Raw genomic sequence first — 21,196 nt, forward strand, 5'->3', positions numbered from 1 at the left:
AACAATGCACATTCAGTAATCATCAAACCCTGCATTTTGATCTGTTCCTCGGCTAGTGATTTGCCGTGTGACGTGCCGTGCGACATGCCTTGTGATTTGCCGTGCGACATGCCGTGTGACGTGCCGTGTGACATGCCTTGTGATTTGCCGTGCGACATGCCGTGTGACGTGCCGTGCGACATGCCATGTGATTTGCCGTGTGACGTGCCGTGCGACATGCCATGTGATTTGCCGTGTGACGTGCCGTGCGACATGCCATGTGATTTGCCGTGTGACGTGCCGTGCGACATGCCATGTGATTTGCCGTGTGACGTGCCGTGCGACATGCCGAGCTCCCTGCTGATGTCGGGCCATGGCAACATCCACACGGCGATGCTTCCAGTCTCAGCAACGGACATGAGCACAAACACCTCATACAGTGTTTAACAAAGCATTGGACAGTGTTTTTTAATCCAGATTTCCCCCAGCTCATGTTCTCTACTAAACACCCAAGTGTGTCATATCATATTATCTTCATACTCAATTCACAATATTTTCAGCTTTCAATGGGTTTATTGGGACGTTACTCCTTTGTAAGTTGAGGGGCATCTGTATTACAATCAGAGAACTCATGTGTTTTGTGCTCACAGACACACACAGACACTCACAGACACACACAGACACTCAGACACACACAGACACACACAGACACACACAGACACACAGACACACACAGACACTCACAGACACACACAGACACTCACAGACACACACAGACACACAGACACACACAGACACACAGACACTCACAGACACTTACAGACACACACAGACACACACAGACACACACAGACACTCACAGACACACACAGACACACAGACACACACAGACACACAGACACACACAGACACTCACAGACACACAGACACACACAGACACTCACAGACACACACAGACACTCACAGACACACACAGACACACAGACACACACAGACACACATAGACACAGATAGATACACGATAATCTGCAAGGTCATACTGTGAAGAAAGAGCCAGACAGGACTCACACTCAGCAGGACTTGCTATTTTATAGTTTACACCATGGTCTACAGCCAGAAACTGCTTTTACTAAGCCAAGTAGAAAACAAGTGGCAGTTTAAACAGTTATATTCAAGTGTCCAAGTAGCCTGAATCCATAAAACAACAAACCTGTCTCATTTTTGGGGATGTTGTGACGCTGAATACTCCATGTCATCATGATTAGCAGTTAGCGGCTAAATGTGAGCCGCAGGTGACCTTTCATCTCGTGGGTGTCACCGTAGGCATTACAGTTTTTACCAATTGCTTAAACACTATTGACAGATGCTAAAACCAAAGGAACCCAACTTGAAGTTGTTGTGGCTGTTCCTTAAACAAAGTGTAACCATACCTTAAACAAAAGTGCTGCTTTGCACTCTGGTTGCAATTCTGCAAAACACTAGCTCCTGTCTACAACACACTTGCTCCTGCTCACAACACACTATTTCATACACAAGACACTTTGTTCAAAAATGAAATCTCGCAGTACCATTGGGAAAACACATCTATTCAAAATACAAAACACAGTCTGTCATTGAAAACAATTAGACACACACCTGAAAACATATACTAACAAAACTGAACACCAATCAGTCAGCTACAAAAAGGCCTTAGCTAAGCCATTTTGGAGAACTTGCCAGCATGGAGGGAGGGAGAGCTAGAGGCAGAGGAAGAGGAGGACGTGGACGAAGAGGCAGTGCAAAGACCATCATTTCTGATGACATTAGGGCAACTTTGGTGGACCATGTCATAAACCATGGTCTGACTATGAGGGAAGCTGGACAGAGAGTCCACCCCAATCTTAGCCGTTTCACGGTCGCATCCATCATAAGGACATTCCGACAGGAAAACAGGTATGTCTTCAATTCCTCTACTACAGTAATGTAGCTTGAGTATTTACAGTACTGTCTCATCTTACATGTATATGTTACGTACATGTACTGTTACAATGTTAGTTTCCACCGGGCTGCTCTGGTCCAAGACTGGTTTACTAATCATGAAGGATTTGAAGTGGTGTACTTGCCCCCTTACTCCCCATTTTTGAATCCTATAGAGGAGTTTTTTTCAGCATGGAGATGGCGCGTATATGACCGCCAACCCCACGCCCGAATGCCACTTTTACAAGCAATGGAACAGGCCTGCGGGGATATTGAAATCAGGTCAATTCAGGGATGGATTAGACACACAAGGGGATTTTTTCCCCGATGTTTAGCCAGAGAAAATATTGCTTGCGATGTGGACGAGGTCCTGTGGCCCGACCCCGACAGACAGCAGGATCCATACATGTAACTTCTTTTGTGTGAAGTTCAGTTTGTTTTATTTTTGCTTTAACTGAATTTCCTGTCATATAAATTTCACTACTATAATGTAATTGCAGTATTTTGATTTCAGTATTTTATTTTTGGAATTATGTGAAACATTTGGAATTGTAACTGAATAAAAACAGTAAAAGTGAAAGACTGCAGTGTTTTATATAAAGTAGACTAGTGTGTTGCCGCTGATATGAGAGTGTATTGACATGTGGAAGTGGGCATCATTTAGTCATCAAAGTGAGGTTTTGACAAAGGATTGTTCAGTTTTGATGGCAGAGTTTGTATTTGGCATAGATGTGAATGGTTTATTTCCCAGTGTTTTTCCTTACTTCCTTGTGTGTAGAGTTTTGGCACCATGAGCCAAGTTTTGCAAAATGTGTTCAAGCAATGGACAAAAACTGTAAACGCATAAGCAGGATGCTGACCCGCTGCCTCAACCATCCAAATATTTCTGCATAATGGGCTGAATAGCTTTGATCCCTTTTCCTTGCCTGGTCGCAGGTCAGAGGTTCCCATTCCAGGGCTGTCACACGTAGCCTCAGATGCTAAATGGAGTCACTTGGGTTTTTGAAAACTCTGTGACTATTCAGCTGCACTCCATGTTTTTTTTCTGAAGAAGATCTGTTTGCTAGCTTCTCAAACTCGGATGGATTTTTAATAATACACACACACACACACACACACACACACACACACACACACACAAACACACACACGTCGGGTAAACATATCTTTATGGGGACCACTCATTCATTTCTATGGGAAAAATGCTAATGCTAACTATGACAAGCTTAACCCCTACGCAGCCCTAACCATAAGCATAAGTAACCAAACAAAATACGAGAGTTTTTGCATTTTTAGTTTTTTAATTGCAGTCACGGATTTTTATAAAATAGAGTTTTCCCATATGGGGACCAAGAAAGTGGTCCCCATAAGGTAAAAAAAATGGGTATTCATCACGTTGTGGGGACATTCGGTCCCCATAAGGTAAGGTATACCTGGACCACACACACACACATATACATATATATAGCATAGTTTAGCTATAATGCAAATTTGATATTAGTTCATTTTTATCTAGCAGTGTTCCCATGCATGAGAGAAATTCAAGCTGTACTTTAGCAGTCATTTAGAAGTCAACACAGAGGTCATAAGGGAATTGCCTGTTTGCTTGAAAGAGAAGCTTTTCAAGTTCGGTCTGTTTCGAAATTGAATTGTATTTTTGGCATCTTTATCATACTTTGCAGTTGACTCTGCAACCTCCGAGCCTGAACTGTGAAACAAAGTCAGTAATGACTATGACCAATGAGCTGCACGTGACATAAGCACTGCTCCTGATTAAAAACACCAGCAGCTGTACATAATAACCCAGAAAACAACACACAATCGTGCTAAAACACTGAAAACGTCACGGAAACGTAGAAAAGCGAGAAATGTACTACACTCTTTCAAGTTCATGCCAGTTTTCCAGTATGTAATGAGAAATTTAAAAACCATGTTTCATGCCTGCTTCTCCAGATAGGACGGTGAGAGCAGAGTTGGGCTGCACGTAGCTCAGGGCTCCAATCATTGGCCGTATATCTGCAGGCTTAATTAATCGTCCCCTGGTTGCCTTGTTCATTCCTTCCGCTGAACACTCTGCTTGGTGTACAACTTGGGAGAGGGTGCAGATTTGTTTGTTTGTGTCCCGGCATTCCCCGTGCAGCCGACGAATTAAATCATCCTGGGGGAGTTATCATTGTTTACTGCTAATTTAGAATTATTTTCGAACATGCGCTAAGACCCTTTTATCAGGTCCCTCCTAATAGGACAGTTGCTCTGCTCTTTAAACTGTGGATTTTCTGTTCCAGTTTAGATTAGAATTAATAATCACATGTACACACATCCCATAACCATAAAATCCTGCTTTATTTATCACATTCTGCCATATTAATACTTATTGAGCTGGCATTAACAGATGACTCAGCGGGCACTCAACTAGCGAAGAGGTCCCAAATTATGAAGATTATGGAAATTAATATAAATATACATAATCGCCCAATTGATGTTAAAATCGGTTCCCAATGAGCAACAACTCAGTGGCCAAATCCCCACAAAAGACAAAGGAGAGAGAGGACAGAAAACTAATATGTTACGTTTCCTGCTGTAAGGACAGAACTTCTTCTTCTTTTCCTTCTCCTCCTCCACCCCTTTCTTCACCTTGGCTTCCTCCGCCACCCTTTGCTCCTTCCCTACTCTTATAAGGTATACCAAGCCACCAGATGTGATTCACTGGACATAATGGGTGGAGCAGGAGAATCCGAGGACTGTGTGCCCAATCTGGACACACATTGATATAAATGAGGATCAGAGAGCAGGGTCAGTCAGTCCGAAGGAGCAATTGGGGTGAAGTACCTTGCTCAAGGGCCCGATAGTGATATAATTATTCTCCTGGCCATCGGACTTGAACCCACGACCACCCAACCATGGGCAAAGACCCATGGAATGGTAGACCACAGGCCTCACTAGACATAGAACCTGAGTTTGCCAGATATTATATATAGATGCATACACATTGAATATAGATCCTCATATGCATTGACTTTACCCATTGTACCTCCCTATTCTACAAAGGAAAATTATGGTAAAAAATACAAAATTATGAAAACCTGTGATGTCACACCGGCAGTTTTTGCAAGAGCTATTTTAACATATACATTTTAGTGCAGGAACCATACAGCTGCAATTTAACAAGTACTGACTGCCATACCATACAAATGTGTCTACTGAGAATAGTAACAGAACTTCCTTCAAATATGTAGGCTTAAATGTCATATATTTAGAGGTATAGTTTTTAGGTGAGCTCCAACAGCCAGAACATGTTGCCTAAAAATCTTTCTGAGCTGTTCGATAAGAATCAGGAATCAGGAAGTGATATATTGGGCCTTGCGGCAGTTTTGGTTTGAGGAACACTTTTTTTGGAGCGATGCTTCAGAAGGAAACTCACAGAAAGCTGCTGGGACACCCTGCTTTGAATCTTCAAGTCCTGGTTGGCATGGCGACCGTGTTCAGTATTACTGAAATGTGTCCCTCTCTCCATTCTTCATCTGAACAGAATTTTATTTTAATCTCCTTCCAACGGCCTTCTGCGACTTTCTGCTCCAGCTCAAAGGGGATGGTGACAGCTCTCTTGCCCCTCCCCACTTTGGAGTCCTTCCAGCAGCTTCTTCAAACTTACGCAGGAGCATGAGGCCGACCTGCTAGGCCCGCTTAATGCCTCATGCTAACCAATGAGAGGTGTTGAAAGATCTTCCCACTGGACCGGGTCTGAAATGGCAAGCAACGAAAGAGGTTGGAACATCTTATATGGATGGAATGACCGTACCCACATCCCTACCCCCAAACACAAACACAAACTTTGTTTTCTTGACCACTAGCACACCATGTTTGGCTGATCAATACCTCATCACGTTACTTATTTAACTAATTAAGTTAATTGATTAAGTGAACTGATGATGAAGATTAATGAAATGAGGTGCCCTTGAGGAGAGTTTTGGGACAACAAGATATCAGTAACGTTTTGGAGAACTTTTATCATATTATTGTTCATTTTCAAACATTTTAATGTTAACTTGTGTTTTTCTCTGTGCAAATACACACTTCGTAGCTAGATAAATAGCTTTAAGCATTTTTTCCCACTGCTTAAGACTTTTGCACAGTATTGTACATTACAAAAATATTAATGGCAAGTGGTTGAACTGGCAGAACTTCTATCTTTTACCGTATCCCTGTTTTATGGGAGTGTGATGTAATGATCACATATGTGCATAGAATTCCTGTCACAGCACATTGGTTAAAATTTCCCAAGGCTGAGGTATAGCCCTAAGTGTAGATTGAGGGTTAAAAGAGTGGTTTATAATCAGAGGGCTGTATGATGGGTGGGGGCAGAGCAGGGTGGATGGTGGGGGTCCCTTGTCGTCCAGGAACCTGTGGCTGATTTAAGCTGCAAGCAGGGGCTGACCCAGAAAGGGGGGTGTGGCTCATCTGTTGAAAAAGTTCTTGATAATATTAAAGATACACGTGTCTTTAACATTTTCCTTTTTTAACTTTTATTAATGGTGTCGGCATGTAAATACAGATGTCTCTCCATCCTGCCCACACGCTTGCACTAAATTTCCGTAGTTACGAACACTGAAAAAAATTGGAAAAATTCACAAGATAACCCAACCCTTTAAAGACATAACAAATGCAAAAACTCCATAAACAACTTCATAATAACAGGAATACTTGCCTTAGGAGTATGAATGAAAGATATGTCTTGATATTTTGAATTTGTACTATAGCAATTTATTGAGATGAGAAAGGATAGAGTGTCCAAACAATGGGCAATTTATTCATAAATAATTTCAATTGGATTTCAGTTTTCAATGTAATAAAATATCTGTACGCTATGAGTTATCACTGAGAACATGCCTGGTCTGAAAGTTCTGCTTTTTAATGTGGCAAGGGGGTGACCTCTTCTGAAAGGCATCTACTGCAACGGTTTGGAGAAATGGGGCTCAAGCAAGGGAACGTGCCCCATTCCCGACTGCCGTCTGGGGGCCCCGAGGATGGGCGGTGAAGGGGCTAGGAGGGGGCCAGTCTCCTGGAGGACGCATGATTGGAAACATCTGGAAACTGGAAGAACACGGGGGCCTAGCACGCTGGAAATTCAAAGCAGATGTTTCAGGTCAGAGTACCGACTTCTCTTCCTAGACGCGCAACGTTTAAGGGGCTGAATTTAAGCTGCGACAGAACTGGGACAGATTTACACACATTATTTATTTGCTGTTAGTTACAATTATTTTTAATTATTTGCAATTGTCAATAAACATGTTACAAACTAGTGAGGTATGTTTTCATTTGCCTGTTTATACAAAGAAAGAGGGTAAGTCCTTACAAGCAGGTCTATACACATTTTTAATATGACTATAAGAACTGGAAGAACTGGGCACAGTGGTTAGTATTGCTGCTTTACACATCTCGGACAAGGGTTCGAGTCTCCAGACTGGCTCTGTGTGTGGAGTTTGCATGTCCTCCCTATGTCATTGTGGGGTTTCCTCTGTGTTCTACAGTTTCCCCACACAGTTCAAAAGCATGCTAAGGTGAAGTGGAGTTACCAGATTCTCCATAGGTGTGACTGGCGTTTGTGTCCTGAGATGTTGGTGCTCCATCCTGAGTTATTCACTGCCTTGCGGTTGTAGTTGCTGCGATAGGCTCTGTGACCCTAAATAGCACAAGCGGGCACAGAAAATGGAAGGAAGGAACCAGAACAGATGTCATAATGAGGCAAGAGAGCGCAAAGGAGCAGATTCATTTCTTGTGTCAAGTTATGTTTGACTGCATACACTGCATAAATCGTATATAATGCGATGTAATGACATCAAGTGCTATGAGAGAGTGGCACTGTTGTGTTCCACTTTAGTCAAGTTCAAGTCAAGACCAATTCTTTAACAAATTCAGTCAATACCAAGTAGTACTGGGGGGGAAGTATGAGGCAAGAGCGAGTCCATTACCGGAACTGGGCATCTGAGTCCAGAAAAACACAGTTTTTCAATTCTAGACCACAAATCTGAATTCAAAAACTATTATTTAAAAATCAAATGATTTTACGTGTAAATTATTTCTTTAAAATGACCTAAGACACCATTATTTTCAAATAAGAAATAAATCTTTGCAACATTTGCACTCCGCAGTATGCTTCTTTATAGTGGATATCTTTCACAGAAACTCGTTTTCATTTATATATGTAAAACAGATCATTTCTGACTTGGCAGACGTGATGAGGATGGGAGTTAACTGCGTGGGTGCGAGCACAATACTGGAAAAACACTGAAGCTAATATAGAAAATGGGGGGGGGCACAGCTGCATACAGGCTGCAGACATTGACTCGAGAAGTTTTTTCATGTGACGAGGGTTCGAGTCTCAGTGAAGACAGAAGTGAGTCCTTTCATATGTAGACTCGAGACCGGACTCAAGGAGCACAGCTCTAGAGAGACCCTGTTATGTGCGGGAAGACGATGATAAAGCTTTCCGGGGAGTCCAGGTCCTACAGGAATCACACAGCATTTTTCATTTATATGACATACCTCAAAACACCCTATATCCAATAACAACATTATATATGGACCTTTAAATCCCTCCCTGAATCTCAAGCAGATAATTTTTTATCATAAAAAAATAATAATTTAACAATACACCGACACAAATTGCACAATTTATAATGTGGCCTTCTGTAATTAAGGATCATAACGATTATTTATTATAAATAATTCATAGCCACATTAGCATTTAGATTTATACATATATAAGCGAGCTAAGGCACATTTATTAAAATGTTCCTGCAATAGTTGCCTTTAATTGATCTTGCATTGAAAATTCACTATGCAAATTCTATCCCATAATGTTAGTATTAGGAGCAACAAGCTCTTGTCCCAGTAAATATGAAAAGGAAGTGCTTTGGCACTGCCTGGCTCGCTTGTGCCTGCTGACTTGGACTACACTCGAGCATTATATGGCAAAGCAATCTCGGACAATGCTAATTACACAAGTTTTCAGATTAATGTATAATTATAAACTAAAACCACATTCAATTATTCCAGTGTAAAAATACAATTGCCAATATGTGATTATGTATCTGCCAAATGGTAATTAGATGTGTTACCCTTTATAGAAATGGTCTAATTCCTCCAGCACCGTATGGTGAAATCTTATCTGTAAAGATATTTTTATATTACGTCCATATATTTAAAGGGGCGGTGGGACCATAGAGAAATATTTCCCACAGAAATACAGAGGGTGCTGAAAGTGCACTTGAGCAAAAAAGTGGGTCTGTGCAGTGTTCAGGAATACCTCAGGCCAGACGGCTGACTCTCCCTGAAGCCAAGGTATTTTTTATTACCAAATAAAAGATTTTTTCCCCCAGCCTATTTCACCTTTTAATTCATGCTTATAAACTCAGCATAGCCTTATATTCAGTATGTATAGGTTGAATTGACTGCATTCATGTATTCGCTCTGTATTTGTATACATATGTTTAATCCAGTATTTTCCATTATCTCCTTGAACGTGTGCCTTCAGGTACATTCGTTGAATTTGTAATGGGGTCACTATTCTCGCATATAGTTTAGGATCTGAGTTCTGATTCCAGTACAGAATTTAACTGCACCTTAAAAAGGCTCACCATGTATATATGTGAATATGGTGTTCAGTGCATCACAATGCAACTGCAGCTTCCCAAGACTTTCCACTGGTTATTTGCTTCACTCGGCCCTTTGTGTGTTTAATGTACTTATTTTTGTCTGCCCTGACCTGTAAACCAATTTGGATGAAAGCGTGTTCCAGATAAATCAATTTCACCGTGAATAAAGGCAAACATAACTGGATCCCCCCCACCCCTCCCCCGGCGCCAATGCGATGACGTTAGGTGTCATGCAGATGACCAAAAAAACAAGTCGAAATATCAGAGTAAATGATACAGAGTGTACTGAAAGCAGCCCCCAGCACACTGCCCCTTAACATCCCAACATGCTTAGCATCATGGCTAGAAGAAAGGGAAGGAAGATAAAGGAGATAGATAGATAGATAGATAGATAGATAGACAGATAGAAAAATAGATAGATAGATAGATAGATAGATAGATAGATAGATAGATAGATAGATAGATAGATAGATAGAATCATTGATTCTTGGAGGTGCCGTTGCAGTATGCAGAGAACTTCCCGTAGTTTAGTTCAGTTCCACTCAGTGCATTCGAGGTCAAGGTAATTATCAGGAAATCTTAAGCCATTCTAAGTGATCTGTGGTGAATCATTCCTCTCCAGATGGGAGTGGAACCTTCCATGATGACAGTGTTCCCACCCACAGGGCACAAAAGGTCCCTGAATGGTTTTGTGAGCTTGAAAGCGATGTGATCCCACAGCTGTGGCCATGCTGGCCACCGTGAATGAATTCCATGCTTAAGGGAGACCGATGATGTCGCTGGAGGTGACTTTTTTAACCACTATTAATAAAGCAATAACTTGACTCTATCGTTCATCAAGACACATTATTTCTATGATGATTTCAAGCCTTTCTGCTGTTTTTCAAAGAAAACTTAAAGGAAGTAAATAAATGCCAGAGTCTGTTAGTGCATGATTCATAAATTCTATATATACCTTCATTTTCCATCTATATTCTCATGGCTCATCCAGTACAGGGTCATCTGGAGCCAATCCCAAGTAACATAGAGTCCTGTTGAAGATACCAGGGTCCCACTGGGAAGCCACACCTTGTGAGGAGGACATATATGCTCCTTCCAGAGAGAGAACAGACAGGATTTGAACCCCTAACCCAAAGGTGGGAACAGCATGACTCCCCACTGTGTCACATGCTGCCTATTCTATTATGTACTCTATTGATCTGTTTATATAATTAGATAAAGTACAATGAAAAAGAGTAAAAAGTGAAATGAAAGTATCTGTACTTCAACCTCATGAAGTCAATTCCCGCCAGCAAAGGGGCAGCTAATTGCTAATCGCTACTCATGCTGCAGGTTATATCACCGCCAGCTCACTGCTGCCTCCACACTACGGTACCATGGCACTTCAGGAATGATTCTATTCGAGGCACGACATACGAGCTCGGGCCTGTCCAGCTGCCTCCGAGGCCGAGAAGGTCCTTCAAGGCACATGAATAAGAGAAAGACATCCATAGCGCCTATCAGCGACTCCACACACAAGGAGGGTTATAGGGTTCATGAAATGGGGTTCAGCCCTGAAAAAAAACACTGTTACAGTGAATCTACTGACTTTCTACCTGCTTCATTCAGGGACAGATTATTATCTTTGGCAAAAGGTGTGATTTCTTTATCAGTAGGAGATATTGGCCATAATTCTTTTTTGTTTTTATCTTGTTTTTCCCAGCCTGGGCTATGTGTGGGACAGACCACTGCACCCCTTGAGCCAAATCACGTCCTTGGCTGAGGAAATTACGCAATGCACACAGTTTCCAATCCACAATATAAGGCTGGAGGTTAGGAACACTAAGCAAAGTAACATTTGATTAGCTGATGCTAGAGTGACAATTTCCCACTGGCTGGGGTACTGCAGTGCCTCTCTGCACTTCAGATATGTTTTTCTATGAATGATGTTGCATTATTATATTGTATTATATTGTATATTATATAGTATGATAGAAATATATTAATACAATTACATATGGTCATAGAGTCGCAGTTTGAATATTCATCTTGGGAAGGCTTTCAGTGTTCAGAGATCTCTTTGTAAGATATGACATTTCCAGTGTCCCATGGGAAATGATATGGAATAGGATATTTTGAGCATCGGTGTAAAACCTACAGGACAGCTCCGTATCCCACACAGGAGTGGAGCGGGGGAGCACCAACTCTGCATGCTTAATGCTGCTCTTGTTAGCGAGGGAATAGACATACCGGATTTGCAGCTGTAAAGTGTGAATAACATACTCAGTAGAGGGTGCCCCTGATCAGTTTGCTCTTTTGAACATAATTGCTGGACAAACAAAATGTTTTTCAGTTGTTTGGCTTATTTGGTTTAATAGAATTCAGGCATGGCGCTCGGAGAATGTGAATCTCAAGAAGTATAAAAAAAGTGTTCGGACCTGTAGTTTTACACTTTCTCACGCTGGCAATTTTACCCCAAAGCGCTTATCTAAATACGATGTTACGGTGATCTGGGAACATGTACGAGGGCACACAGGACAAACACTCACACACAATCGCAGACTAAATGAACGTCAGAGACACCAGTCTACCTCAACAGTACGTCCTTGGGGTGTGGGAGAAAACACACACACACGCACATGTAGGGTATACCAATCCTTTTGGAGCCCGCTCATTCACTTCTATGGGAAAAATGCTAATGCTAGCTATGACAACCTTAACTCCTACCCTGCCCTAACCTGCCCTAATCATAAGCAACCAAGCAAAATACAAGAGTTTTGCATTTTTAGTTTTTTCATAGCAGTCACTGATTTTTATAAAATAGAGTTTTCCCTTATGGGGACCAGGAAACCGGTCCCCTTAAGGGAAAAAAAACGGATATTTATCACATTATGGGAACATTGTGTCCCCATAAGGAAAGGTATACCCGCTCACACACACACAGACACAGACACATACACACAATGTAGCACCATATCATTTATACAGGCAGAAATTGCCTGAAGTGAATCAGCTAACACGCTGTGGATTACTGTACTACATCTGATGACTGAATTTTACTTTTGATCAGCGATCACGTGGTGGGACGTTCTGCCTGGGTAGAAACCTCAGATAACACTGTCCAGCACCAGTAAATGAAAGAGCACCAATATTATTCTTACTGTGGTCAAAGTTACTAGTCCCACCCAGGTCTAATCTTCTGAAAGTGATTAATTGTCATCGCTGACACACCGCAGCACACAACCACGAAATGTGTCCCCTGCACTTAACCCATACGTGACATCGTGACATAGCAGTAGGCAGCTAATTCAGCTCCCAGGGAACAATGTTTGGGGGCGGTACCTTGCTGATCAGAGTTCAACCAGCAACGTTGCAATAATAATAATAAAAAAACGATATACCACGTCGTTAGGAATTGCAGTTTTCACCTACAGAATGTGGTCATATGGTACCTGATGCACTGGTCATTTTAAATTATGAGCATCTTGTCAATTCGGTTAAAATTAATGTTCTTTACAATGACGTCATCTCCCGTATAGGCATTTAGTATGCGTCACCTAGGAGACAGACGTTCCTATGGGACACATAGCAGGCAGTACGTGACCTTCTTGCCAGGGGTTGTTTACTATGCTGTTACAATGGTACTTAATTCAATTACTTAATTAAATCCCACCTGAGCCAACAAATGAGCATCGTTCCTGCGATGTAAACATTGACGGGACGACGGGGGATTCCAGAAATACGCAGGTGGCTTTGTGGCACTCGGAGCCGACAGTACCGCTGGCGTCTTTGGGCGGGAGACCGCCCACGTGCCGTTCCGCCTTTGCGAACGGGCCTTTTCGGCGCGAGCGCAGCACCGGCGGAGTGACGCACGACGCGGTCCCCCCTCGGGCACGCAGACTGGGAGCCGCGGTGCTGATTGGTCAGAGATAGCAACTGAATCTGACCACCCAATAGCTAAGGTCGCGCACCACCTCCCAGAACATTAAAAAGTGACAAAAATAAAAGCGCAGCAAGTGCAAGAAGATCCTCTGAGCAGAATAATCCCTTAAGCGCATTCTCATTAATTCTTAAATACTTATGAGGACTGAAGCACTAATTGTGACCACGCGACGCTAAGATGAAATTATTTTAATCACTATATATTTAATCACTCTTCCGTAGGTATGAAGCTAGTTTAATAATTGTATTAAATTATTTGGTTGCCTGTTTAAAGTATATAATTAATATTTGTATTTTATCATTTAAAATATGTAATTAAAAAGTTGCATACCATCCAAGAGCTTAACACACACGCGCGCGCGCGCGCACACACACACACACACACACACACACGTATTCATACTCCAGTTTCTGTGCTGAGGGCAACCATGGGGAAGTCCTCTGCTGTAAAATTGGGATTTTGTTTTTCAGGAAATCTGAATTTTATTGACTGTATGTTAGTGTGTATCAGAAGGCTTCATATGATTGGGAGATTTGCATTTGTATAAATATGAATTCAATCTACTGACAACCCTGACGGTGACGTGGTTACTGTGAAGGTTAATGCAGTTAAAGTTTCATCAATGGAAGCCAATGCTATGCTGCCCCCTGCCCGTTACATATAGGAATTGCACTGTTGTGGAACTTACTGTATTTTTAACCTGAGTTATGAGCCTACTGTTAAGATAATATTCCTTAGTGATTTATGCTGTGTCTGTCGCGCTAATAAATGAATGCTTCAGCTTTCTACATTTAATATGCAAATTACTACTGGATCCTAAGAACATGTGTGGCTTTAATTAACACAGAATACATTTCCCAGACTGCTTCTTGCATTGCTGTTGCTCATTGCTCAGCCAAACATAAACTTAATTAAGCCCTATTATAAAACAAACTAATCGAAATCATATAATAAAACGTATGAAAGCTGTTATAGACAGAACATTGTTCTGTTTGAAACAACATAGAGGATTAGTATGATGGAAAAGAGTCTGTTTTATTTCTGGTTGTCATTTCACAGTGGATGTCTAATTACAGAGATGGTAGAATGAAGTACTTATCCGAAATGAAGGGGTGGACACCCACAATACAGGTCCCTCCATCTTCAAGTCAAATAAGGATCTTTCAGGAAGGAGCCCAGGACTCAACCAACTTTTGTATAGCCATGGTTTGTATTTTAAAGCAATTAAATAGCCCTTATTCAGCAGTTTATTATATATACATGAACTGAGTAGTATGTTAACACGCTGACTGATCACAGGCGTTTAATTGCAGAGGGAGACCCCGAGTCCCAGAGGGAATAAACACAATTTCAGCATTAATGGAAACATCTGTCATTGCTGGCTAAGATTTCTCAAGTGAGCTGACCTTCTTCTCTGCTCCAATGGTGAATAATCAATCATCGGCCGCAGAAGTTAAACGAATCAAAGCAACTAAATGGGTTTAAAACAAAACAACAAAATGGTGATGCTAGTTGTGAATGTCCAAGTAAAAATATATTACTGAGCTTTCCATTTCAACAGCAATATTATTATTATTATTATTATTATTATTATATTCTAGATTGCAATCAGTTGATAATTAAAATGGTGTCCTAGATCCTATTATATAAAAGACAATAGTTTGAAGCTGTATACTATTCGAGCATGAGGGAAATTCTGGCAACAGGGAAACATGATAAAAATTCAATACAAGCAGAGCTGATTTCTGACCCCTTTGAGATATAAAACAAAAAAGATTTTCAACGGGACCACCGCCCAGTTCTGGTCTACCATTATGGTAAATCAAAACTAATGTCAAGTCATGTAACCTAAGAAAGTCACAAAATATTTTCCCCTAAACAGGATTATCAAACACTAGACACTTGGTTTATTCATCTGTTTGCGCACTGACATTATCCCTTTATGCGATATTTAATTTGAAAATACAGCCGAATCACCCTATATGCACAAGTTTACTCATCAAAACTAGTACATAATACTTGTGCTATGACATGAAATTGCTTTTTTTCTGCCAGTAAACATTAAAAGGTATGCATGCAAATCATCATCATGCATTACTGAGCTTTCCATTTCAATTTACATATGATATCAAGAATTCCAGGTATAAGTTTCCTTATCTGGAAGGACACAACCTCTGTTTGAAGCACTTTCAAACACACTACTATATACAGCAAGACTTATTTGCCACAATAAATAATAAATACAGGTTACCAACCAATGAATTTTTCAGGATTTTTGCAAATGTATTACAAATAAAAACTCATATTTCCTGCTAAGTCTTTTGCAGGAATATTTCAATCCTTTATCCGTTTATCCTTAATCCTTTATTGTGCAGAACTACCAGCAGCTAGTACAGCAGTGAGACTCATAGCATTTGTTTCTTCGAGGCCTGGGCACCGGCACAGATTGGTCAATTTCTCTCATTCTTCCTCACAGGTCTTTTAAATTTCTGTTCAGCTCCCTCTCTAATCTTCCGTTTTCGCCACTGAAGATCCACACTTCCGCTGTGCCACTCAAGGACATCCAGACAGTTGTACCAGAAGCCACTCCAGCATTGTTTTGGCTGTGTGCTTTGGATTGCCATGCTAAAGGATATCCAAGCTTGTGTCCACTCTGGGCCAGGTGTTCTTCATGGACTTCTCAGGATCTGGCTTAGTTTACCTTCTCCTTGGTCCGGAACCAGATGGCCAGTCCCCACTGAAGCACGCCTGCAACACGGCAGCATAATGCTTCACCATCGGAATGGTATTTGGTTCTGACCAGACAATCAGTTCAATTTTTGTCTTGCTAGATAAGAATTTTTGCATAGTGTCGTTATAAAGTGTCTGAAAACGTATGTACATGTGTCAGTGACAATGTAGAAATAATCAAGTAAATCAACTTATAAATAAACATAATAATTTCTGCAGAAAATGGAGAGGTATGGATAACTTTTGGCCCAAAGGTATAGATATGGGTATGGATTATAGGCGTCGCCGTAATTAAATTCACGTCCCCCTCACAGTTCATAATTATTTGTTTGGACCCCCCCCGCGCGCACACACACACACACACACACACATTTAACATAAAATATTAGTTTTATGCCAGTGTGCCCCCCCCCCCACATTCAAAATGCTTCTGATGCCCCTGGTATGGATATATCCCTACATGTCCCTAACAGTATTGTGGGAGTAACATGTATGTTTGGGGGGGCGGGGAGGAGTTTGACGCTGAGTTGATCCCACCATCTACTACTGAACCCAAACCTACCGCACTTCAGATTTGAATTCACCAGACTGCTAGATGCACCAAATTTATTATACAAAGATTCAATCGAAGGTACCAAGGAGATAATTTAGGGGTTCTTTGTTTATTTATTTTCCATTCTCATAGAAACAGAGTATTCGTATAGATATCACTACCAGCTAATCTGCAAACTCAGCTACTCATCGTCTCTCGCAGACCTTTACCCACGTTACGTATGCCTCACGGGTGTCACAGCTATTCATCTATCCTCCAATTATATCCTCCAAGTTATCCGTCAAGGTAGCGTCCATGTAGCTCTTTAAGTGACTGACAGGGGTATCAGCAAATCATCGATTCCAATTTCCTTGACGTCACCTTCGGCGACTCTAGCGGGCTTCCGGTCTCCAGTACTAGCCGTGAGCGCACCACTCACCCAGCTCGGAAATGACAGACAGTAGATTAGCAAATCGGAGGCCCGTTTTACAATGACGTAAGCTTCAGCGCACCCGGGGTATATTTATAGAGCCTATTTAAACCCTGTAGAAGTCCCCCTGCTTAACTGCTCCTGGAACGTCCTGAAACGCAAATGGTGTATTTAATGCACAAAGTCTAGGTCCGTTAATTCTTTTTGTGCCCCCCACATAATTATAAATAAATAGCAATAACTGCAACAAGGCTGTCAGCTTATGTATATTGTAATTTATTATGAGGTCACGAACAAGTATTGAACATTGTCATTTCAGCCTTGTACTTAACACGCAAATTTTATAACTGTCTTTTGTAATGCGATTCTTTGATGAGAAATGAATTATTAGTTTTTAATGAGGACCGAGGTGTAAATCGGTACGCCCTCTGTCAATCCCAGTTATAAAAGTAATAAGTGTGCCGGGTCCTTTGCCGCGGATTGCAGCGATACCGTGCTCCTTCCGTGCAAGATTTAAGGGGGAAAAATAAACAGCATTATACATTGAGGATGAAATAAATGACTAAAAACGAAGCGTGAAATAGCCAAGACGAAAAAATAGCGAGCAGATTGGCTTTGCTCACTTCGCTTTCTGGGTGAGTGGTCTTTTGAAACGAGCTTCCCGATATGCAGTTTCCGCCCAGTTTTGTGTTCGGGCCAGACCGAGCAGTGCTGAGAGGAGGCCGATTGGGGAGCTCTCCTTTCGGCTTCTCCGCGTCTCACCCGTGCGATCTCCTGTTTTCCGCCTGAAGTAGTTTCTTCTTGATTTTCTCTTTTATTTGTCACCCATGTAGCAGATCCTACATTGTACACACGATGACCGGATCGTCCCTCCAAGGAGAAGACTAACTGTTAATACGTGTTTTCGGACTTGGGACGCGGAACTCCTCAAGGTAAAAAGGGGGTTTATGGCTTTTTGGTAATTACGATTAATGCATCGCGCGCCGATTTTGTTTCTTTTGTTAATGTGAAATATTTTTTAGCAATATGATTTCGTGTTTTATGTATTATTATTTAAATTTTTTACATTTTGCGGAATGCAAGCAACGCCCATGGGCTTTCTCATTCGCCCGTGGCCCGGCTGTACGCGGCGGCTCCCGATGCTTCCTCTAACAAAATACAACTCAAATTTTTGAACCGCCCGGTAATTGCGATTGCAAAATGCAGCACATATTAATGCATATTTAAGACAGGCAAATTTTAGGCATCGAGGCGCATACCAGACATGCTGGACACGGCAGCAAAGTAATTTCACAGTGCGCTGCTAGTTAGCGACTGTAACAGCGACCCATGTGGACCTTGTCCTGTCTTTATTCATTGACGGCGATCAAAGGCCGTACAACCCATATGAGAGTGGAAATAATTCATGTGCATTTACATTTTGATGTAATTTCTCGGTATATTTACAGAAAATCCGGTATGGCTTTGTTATATATTTTTTATCTCTCCGCTTTGCTTAGAAACGTTTGAATGAACAGTCGTTTTTTGCATGGCTGTATTTGCGCATTGTTACCTTACGCTTTGCCTCGCATAAGAGGCATCAGCACCCCTTAATCTCATCGCACTTTGTTTGTATTTTGGGGAAAGCCCTGTGTCATACAAATGCATACATTTTAAGCCTTAAAGTTCTTCAGATCTAGGTGATGGGAAGCGCTTTCCTGTTATGCCCTGCTCCAAATGGTTTGCTTTAAAGATAGTTTAACACGTTCCATTGTACAACACCGGTGTCATTTCGTAATAAACACACCTGTTCTGCCAAATGATCGACAGTATAAACCGTAATATTAGAGAATCCCACTCTTTTAACATTGAAGTAGCATTTTAAAAAGCATAAAATACATCATATTGCAAAACCAGGCTTTTTAGAAACCGGGATACCAATGCGTTAATTGTATTTTTTTTGTTACATGATATGCAAATTTATTTTTATGGTGGTTTTTGGAAAACAGTTGACAGATATTACCACTCTCACACGAAGTTAGATGTTTTTGTAAAGGTATATGTGTTCATTTTATTTTTTCCGACCCACTAGTTCCCCACAGATAAGAAGTCTGCCTCTTTTTTTTTTTTTTTTAATTTTTTTTGGCTGCCTTTTGCAAAAGATGCTGGCTTGCACAAGTATTGTCTCTTTCCAGCAGCAGTGTCTCTTTCTTGTTCCTGCTGCTGCACCAAAGAAAGTTTGTCCCTGTGCGTCTATGTGGGAGAGTGTTTTTGCAGACTTTTGTTTAAAGTTAAGCAGCTGCCGACGCAGCTGTGTTTCTGTCACCGGGGGGATGCACGTCTGTCCTGCTATTGTTTTTATCCCCGAAAGGTCTTTATGACGTTCTCCAGTTGGCATTTTCCTGGTAAAGAGCTATTTGTAATGTGAAATAGGTTGACAGCGCTATGCTGGAACCGATTAGCAGCAATCAGAACCTATAGGCCTGGAGTTAGTCAGCGCATGTGGCACCCTGACACACATTTGCGCCAGTATTAATCAGTGTCTCTGCCCTGGGTGCAGGTTTTTACACTAAAATGTGACAGTAAATTTGGGTTGTTAGTGTTCAGGTTCCTGTGAATTGGAAGCTTTTGAGGAAGTTGCAATTGCTACCACATTAACTAAACTAGATCCATTTACTTAAACACCCATTTGCACGTGCATTGGGAATTTTACCTAGCTAGGCCTTAACAATGCCATGTTTCACCCTGCAATGAGCACTCAGACCGAACTGGGCTAAAAAGTGGAAGGTCTATCCCAGAGAGTGTGTCAATCCCACCTCTTGATGTCTGAAACCAGTTTTGACCTCATTACGCTCAGATAAATGCACATTTGACGGCTTGGGTGCTTCTGTGTGGGTTTTGCTGCAGAAATGCAAAAAGGAGGACAAATCATCGATTCCAATTCCAAATCATCGGCCAGATGCCTCCATTACCCTCTTGCTGGTAAATGATGATATTTCCAAAATATTGCACTTGTTTTGCTTGGTATTGTGGGTTGATTCGTGTAGACTTCCCTAGCTCTTATTTTCTTTTTCTTAAATACTGTTAATAATGTTCTGCACTTAGTTAATGTTTTTTTCCGCTGTGTTTCCATTAGGTCTGTGCAATGGACGATGTCAATATCAACAACGCATGTTATGCTCGTGCAATTGTCACATTGCAGGGAGGATGATAGGTGGAGATTAGGCTTTTGCAGTATCTAATTTTTTTTTCCATACCCTCCAGACATTACATTGTGCTATGTGGTGTTGTGAAATTTCCCGCTTTGTGGGGTTGGCTGCCCCCCACGATAAGATTCAGACAGAGATCATCAGTAGGTTTTGCTGAACCGTCTTTACTCAGTTATAGGGAATGAAACTTAGCAAGCGTTGTAATTTTAATGATTGTTCCTTTTCAAGATTTTAATGATTGTTCCTTGTATATCTTGGGGGGGAAAAAAACAATGTAAGGTTTACTACTGCTAGTTTTGCATGAGCTCTGCAGTGCGCCAGTCACAATCATTCTTGTCCTTGCTGTTTGACTCGCTTATAGACAGTGTGGTGTGTGAGGAGGATAAATGTGAACAAGGAATGATCACTAATAGGCATTCGCCTTCTGCTGTGTGGAAATATTTTCTGTTCTACAGAGACATTATTGAGCAAAAGCAAGTGATTTGTTTTGTGTCTGTTGGCAGAACTTGTGGCAACACCATCAACTTATTTAACAGACTATTGGTAGATGTATTACTACTTGGCTGTAGTTTATTTTGGTAAAATTCCTGTTTTTTTTTTTTTTTATTGACTCTGGTCCCATTGAAGATTGATCTGGTTATCAGTGTCTAAATATTTCATATTTAGCAAACTGTTTTTTGTCATAATTTGAAATTGCATCACTCATAAGAATTTATATACATTCATAAGGTACTTTGTAAAGAAAGAAGTCACCATTACGATTTCTTTTATCTGTAATTGCATATAAGCTGCTACAAACGTGTT

The 21,196-nt window shown here is 41.2% G+C and overlaps 2 long non-coding RNA genes across 2 annotated transcripts; one reads left to right on the forward strand and one right to left on the reverse strand.

Annotated features, from left to right (window-relative positions):
- Positions 1-4,320: 4,320 nt before the first annotated feature.
- LOC125738268 (uncharacterized) lies at positions 4,321-13,355 on the reverse strand. Its single transcript, XR_007396776.1, has 3 exons — positions 13,243-13,355; positions 7,509-7,615; positions 4,321-7,052 (listed from the first exon to the last, which is right to left on the reverse strand). It is a non-coding gene; the product is annotated as an uncharacterized LOC125738268 (long non-coding RNA).
- Positions 10,265-16,312, forward strand: LOC125738267 (uncharacterized). Its single transcript, XR_007396775.1, has 5 exons — positions 10,265-10,375; positions 10,582-10,726; positions 14,589-14,718; positions 14,826-14,937; positions 15,989-16,312. It is a non-coding gene; the product is annotated as an uncharacterized LOC125738267 (long non-coding RNA).
- Positions 16,313-21,196: the final 4,884 nt, after the last annotated feature.

This window comes from Brienomyrus brachyistius, chromosome 3 (genome assembly GCF_023856365.1).
Source record: "Brienomyrus brachyistius isolate T26 chromosome 3, BBRACH_0.4, whole genome shotgun sequence".
Classification (NCBI taxonomy): Eukaryota; Metazoa; Chordata; class Actinopteri; order Osteoglossiformes; family Mormyridae; genus Brienomyrus; species Brienomyrus brachyistius.